Source organism: Gossypium hirsutum, chromosome D03 (genome assembly GCF_007990345.1).
Source record: "Gossypium hirsutum isolate 1008001.06 chromosome D03, Gossypium_hirsutum_v2.1, whole genome shotgun sequence".
NCBI classification, from domain to species: domain Eukaryota; kingdom Viridiplantae; phylum Streptophyta; class Magnoliopsida; order Malvales; family Malvaceae; genus Gossypium; species Gossypium hirsutum.
Genome location: NC_053439.1, coordinates 29,832,313 through 29,838,214, shown reverse-complemented (window position 1 = coordinate 29,838,214; position 5,902 = coordinate 29,832,313). Strand labels below are relative to the sequence as shown.

The following is a 5,902-nucleotide window of genomic DNA, read 5'->3' as shown; positions in this document are numbered from 1 at the left end:
TATTAAATATAATTTAATAAAAATATATAATTTACTAAAATATATGAATTTACTAAATTTATAATATATAATATTATAAAATATAATTTAAAATAATTATTATTAAATATAATTTAACAAAAATATATAATTTAATAAAATTCTTAGTATTAAATATTCTTATATGAATTTACTAAAATCATAATATATAATACTATAAAATATAATTTTAAATAATTATTATTAAATATAATTTAACAAAAATATATAATTTAATAAAATTCTTAGTATTAAATATTCTTATGATTGTATCAACAAACTTCATCAATTTCTTCTATCAAATATTAAAATATTTGAACTTGACTTTGAATATTGATTTTATGATTGTTACTTTACCATCAGCAACCCAAGTTCAATTTACTTAACAACATAATGAATTAGGGTTTTTCTTTATATTCCCAATTATGTATTCCATTCCCGACCGTAAAGCACCTTTCAACTCATCTCATCAGTGATTTTCTGTCCATTGACAAATTAGGATTCTATTGTTTGTGCATCAACAATTTCGAATTCTAAAATTTAGAACTTAAATTTTATTTTCTCAATTTCAATTTTGTTTCTAGATTTGAATTGCAGCAATTTTGGTCTTCAATGTTGTTTTCTTCTTTCATTTTAACTTCTTCTTTTTTGTTATATTTTCTGATGCATTTTTTATGATTAAACTTTTAGACATGTTTATTTTCAATTTTTTCCATGAGCATTTAGATAAAAAAATATTAAAACTATTCAAAAGTTACTTGTTTGCTTCAAAACGAAGCATATAAGGACTAAATTGCTCATTTTTATATTAGAGGACCCAATTTGCTCTTGAATTTCTAATAGTTTAACCAACAAAAATCTTACATGACCTAACAAAAAACCTCTCCAACTAAATTGCACGCATAACTTGTTTAGCAAGGTTCATTTTGCCTAAAGATTGAACAGACTTGGATTAACAATTTATATAGATAAAATGTACTCTTATTGTAATCGACTTGGACAAATATGAATGGTGGTCATCTTTTATAAATACAAATTTGTCATCACACAGGTTTAAAAGAAAGTAAAAAAAAAAAAGCTAATCATTTCATCATTCAATTTTAAACATTTAAGAAAGGTATAGGTTTTCTGTCTGGCCATGATTCTATTTTCTCAAAGCACTTGACAGGTACCACCCCATCAAAACCTTAAGTCAACATCACTTTGTTGTCTGAAATGTAAAGCTTCATGCCTTCTGCAGTCATCAAGAAAACAAGCGAAGACAACTTAAGAACCGTAGTTTGGCAAGAACAAATCAATATATGTTCGGCCACGACTCTAAAGAAAAGTGAGAAAGATGAATTGCTTCTTTCATGATTCTATGAACCGAAGCAATAACTGCAAGCATGCTTACCTTCCAAAGCTTTTCTAACATCAAGATAGATCAAAACGTTAACATCTCGTCTCATACCTGAAGAGGGTAAAAGATACAAATCATCATAAGCCCTCTACAACATTTAGATTCACTAAAACTCAATTTATGTCGATTAGTGCTTGTCATTTCCCATTATCGCTTAAAATTCACGTTTTATATCGGCACCTTAGTAATCCCCTTTCATAATCTTTAGCATGAATCCTATGGTGAAATGCAGATAACAAGCATAACAACACCCCTAAGCAGTTTGTCACGTATACAGTGCTGGCATATTAAAAATAGAGAGTAAAATGAAGGAGTTCATATGTCAAAGTTCAGAGGAATAGTAAAGAGAAATTTCATGATATCTCACCACTTATCACTTCACCGTCAGTCGGCAAGCCACTTGAGAAGTGAACATGCAATCTTTTCATGCGCTTCAAACCCAACTCCAAAATTGATTCCAAATTCCTCTTATAGGTTCCATGTACGCAAACTATCATCTCAGGGAAAATCAAGAGGATTATGCAAAATAAAAGGCATAAAAAAGTCCATAAATCTAAGAGACATGATGTTCTTACATTGCACTTCATCAGCTGAAAGTATTTGTTTTAATAATCTTTCGGACTCAATTGTCTGCCAACGTGACATACAATATCTTCCTTAAAAGTGCATAGACATAAATAAATATGCTCAAAACAACAGCTAAAAATAATCTAAGGTGACAATTCAGATAAAGCATGAAGAAATTAATAAATTTTTAAGAAAGATTCATCACCATGACGGTATGGCCTTGGTTTGCACGTATCAGAAGCTCCCCATTTTCCTCGAGAAGGCTAAACCGTTGTTTATTATCTTTTCTGACAGCCTACAATCAATAAACATAAAAACCATGAAATTTCTTTTCGCTGCAAAACGAACATTTTCCTTCTCATGATTGTTTATACACCAACATTTTGGAGACCAAGAATCTAAATTACTACTGGTAACAGCTCAAAGATCACTTATAAGTAAACAACAAATAGTATTTAGCTCAAAGAAGGAAAATGTTTACACATCAATAGCTCAAAGAACATTTCTGAGGTAGTACATGAACTGTCCTCTTTCTCCTCCCGCGTTCGGCACAACTCATCTGCTTCTTCCCTGCATTAGTAAACTGATCACTTAATTTGCTTATATAAAATTCAACATGCAAATACATGGATTTAGCAGCACTAAACGGAATAGAATTATGGAAGAAGAAAACAGCAATTTTTTTGTCGGCATCATCCAGCTTTTGCTTTTGAGCACCGTCAGCTGCTGACTGCTCACTAGGCGATGGATACACTGGAAAATCATTACCGAACATAATATTAAGTTGCTACCAACTATGAATTCAGTCAATTGATACAACAGTAGGTCCACATCTTCATCAACAAAACAACCGCACAATATATTTGCTACTTGAAGAGATTTATGTGCTTCACCTTATTTCTTTCCCATTATTTACATTTTAGAAAAGATTTCCATTCATTTCCTCAGCAGGGGTTTCATTAACATTGTCTTTTACAAAAACTAGAAGTTTTTCATAAGAATTTCACGACACTACTTATTAATGTATTAGATGCTCAAAGAAAGAAATTGCATTAGTTGCTAGTTTCAACTGCCTAAAACCTCATTAGCACATTCATCATAAGAAGCCTTCTTTTCTGGAAAGATTACTGAATGCAAAACAATGATCTGAATTTATCTGTAGGACTATTTTTGAAATTTAACCAAATAACAGAAGGGTCATTAAAATAAAATGAAAATTTTATCAAAAACAGACCCTTTGGTTGCGTCCTCTTAGGTATACAGCAGTTTCATGGTATCGGTGTATCTCAATTCACCAGAAATAGTTGAAATCTGCAAAAGGAGAAATTCATGTTAACCCGTAAATAGTCACCACCATCACCTTGACTAAACTGATTTGCAAACCAAGGGGAAGGGGAAAGGGAAGGGGAAGGGGAAAGGGGAGAAGAAGGGTAACCAAATATCAGAAGAAACAAAAGGGGAAAAGAAACAAAAGAAATAATATGGGTAAAAGAGGAAAAGAAAAAGCAACTAGAGTTGCTAAATTTTTACCGGACCAACAATCTCCAGTTGATTTGAGGCTGACCAGCGTGGTGGAGGCTACTTCTCACCACACTGGCATCTGAACCAAAGGGCTGACCAGTGAGGTTGCTGCCATTTCCCCCCCAACCGCACCTCACTGGTATGCAATGACAAACCAAAGGAGCCCTAAAGCTTTAGTTTTTCCCCAATTTAAATTCATACGAGGTCTATCTTGATCTAAATATACAAATTCAATCCATCTAATACTTCTATTATTCAATTCAATTAATATTTCATATTTTTCAAATTTATAAATTTACACCTTGACTGGCAAACCTAGTTCGCAACTTACCTGGAGAACCTAGTTCACCACACAGACTGGTGAACCCAAACTTGCCAACACATTAGTGAACCTGCCTAGCAGTGAAACTAGCGAACCCCTTACCAATTCATTTGTCATACACTGCTACTCAACGAACACCCTTGCTAAAATTTCATTGGCGAACACCCAGCTTGCCTAAATCTTGGCAAACACCCAGTTCAACCTATTTTGGCAATCCTAGTTCTCTCCATAAATAAGACATTTATGTTTATCAATTATATTAAGATTGTCAATATTGGTTGTTGGTGGATTAAAATTATGATGTATTTCAATGTATATCCCGATGAAATAAGTAAATGCTTGTATATAGGTTTTTAAGTTTACCTAGGTTTGAGCTCCTGCATATGTTGCACACTTGAGAATACAAGAATAGGTTCTGAGTTCCTTCATATGTTGCGGACTCAAGAATACAGGATTAGGTTTTGAAATTTTGCATATGTGATCTATCATAATTCAGTGTAACAGATTAAACTAGTTTTCGCACTTTAGGAGCTTGAGTATAAGCATTTTAGTTATGTTTTAGTTACATTTTGGCAAGTTTAGTTAAGTATAATAAAATGTGTAATTTGAGTCTTTCATTGACTTTAAGGGCTGAATGAGCCCTAAGGATGAGCTAATATACTTTACAAGTGTGCAATATACCATTAGAAGGCATATTAACTCAATATTGGTCGCTAGGTTGCAACACGGAGCATTTGATGTCGCAACATAGTGAGAAGAATTAAATAAGTCTAAAGTTGTCTTTGATGTCACGACATAGCATGAGGATGTCGCGATATACCCCTAAAGATGCCTTGAAGAAGAGTATACTGCCATCGATGTCGCGACACATGACCTGATGTGTCGCTACATCACCACTGTATGGGAAACTAATACGAACCATGGACATTTTGGTCCGCACAATCCAACTTTCAGCTCCCAAATGTTAGCTGACCTGGCGTTAAGGATGACAGCCACTCTAAATCTATAAATAGGCTCGGTTAACACATGTGAAGGACACATGTTTACTATTGTATATTTTTTTCTTTAAATTTTAGTCTTTACTTTTCCTTTTCCTTTAGGATTTAGGTTTTAGATTTTATTCTTATTCTTGTTATTTACTTCTGGGGAGAAATCATATTCTGAAATTATTCTCAAACTCTGTGAGGATTTTGCGCTTAAATTCAATACAATCAGGCTTCTTCTAAACTCTATTCTTGAAACTGTTCATTATGTCCAGTTTTTCATTCAATATTATATTATTTATTAGATTCATGAGGAACTAATCCTCTTGTGGGGGATTAGCGAGTTGAGGTATGAATAATAAACTATTTTGTAGAGATTTCTTAACGAATCAGCTATTCAGAAAAAGAAGAACCTAAACCCTAGGCCTGACAACCCTAGGAAGTAATCAAGGTAGGAATTAACCCAAGATTGGTACGGCTTATTTGTGAACACCGTAACCCTAAATCAGTCTGGACTGTGAGGTCAGAAATAAGTAGTTCTTGCTGACTCAGTATTTAAGTGGACATATCAGAAGATCCTGCTGGGGTATTGACTAGTTGATTGAATGGGAAAACCCGATACGACAGTCAATTATGATTACTAAAGCGAGCTAATCACCCATGCCCAGATTTGATATATATTCTCTTATTTGATTTCTTGCTTTTTTTATTTAGTTTTCCTTTATTTCTTTTCTTACTATTTTTATTATAATTTATCCAATAAATGTTCTTTTAATTCTTTATACTATAATTCAATTAAAGTATTAATTAGATCTATTTTTGTTTAAATTAGGATTAATCTAGTGCTCACCTCTCTTGGGTACGATCCTTGGAGTACTTACCTACTCCATTGTAACTATATTACAACCTGACCAGTATACTTGCGAATATCACTTTTTCACATCTATTGTGCACGATTTTTATTCTAGATGTTGGTACGTTCGGAGGCGGTCAATAAGTTGCAAACTCGATAATACGAAAATAGGTTATGAATCCTTGCATTTATTGTAGACTTGATAATACGGAGATACTAAGCCCTAGCTAGGCATTTTA

General features: G+C 32.8%; 1 long non-coding RNA gene and 1 pseudogene across 1 annotated transcript; both read right to left on the bottom strand.

Moving 5' to 3' along the window:
• Positions 1 to 949: 949 nt before the first annotated feature.
• Positions 950 to 2,366, bottom strand: LOC107950796 (tRNA 2'-phosphotransferase 1-like; annotated as a pseudogene).
• A 137-nt stretch (positions 2,367 to 2,503) lies between these two features.
• On the bottom strand, positions 2,504 to 3,257 carry LOC121215443 (uncharacterized). Its single transcript, XR_005911261.1, has 3 exons — positions 3,219 to 3,257; positions 2,658 to 2,737; positions 2,504 to 2,554 (listed from the first exon to the last, which is right to left on the bottom strand). It is a non-coding gene; the product is annotated as an uncharacterized lncRNA (long non-coding RNA).
• Positions 3,258 to 5,902: the final 2,645 nt, after the last annotated feature.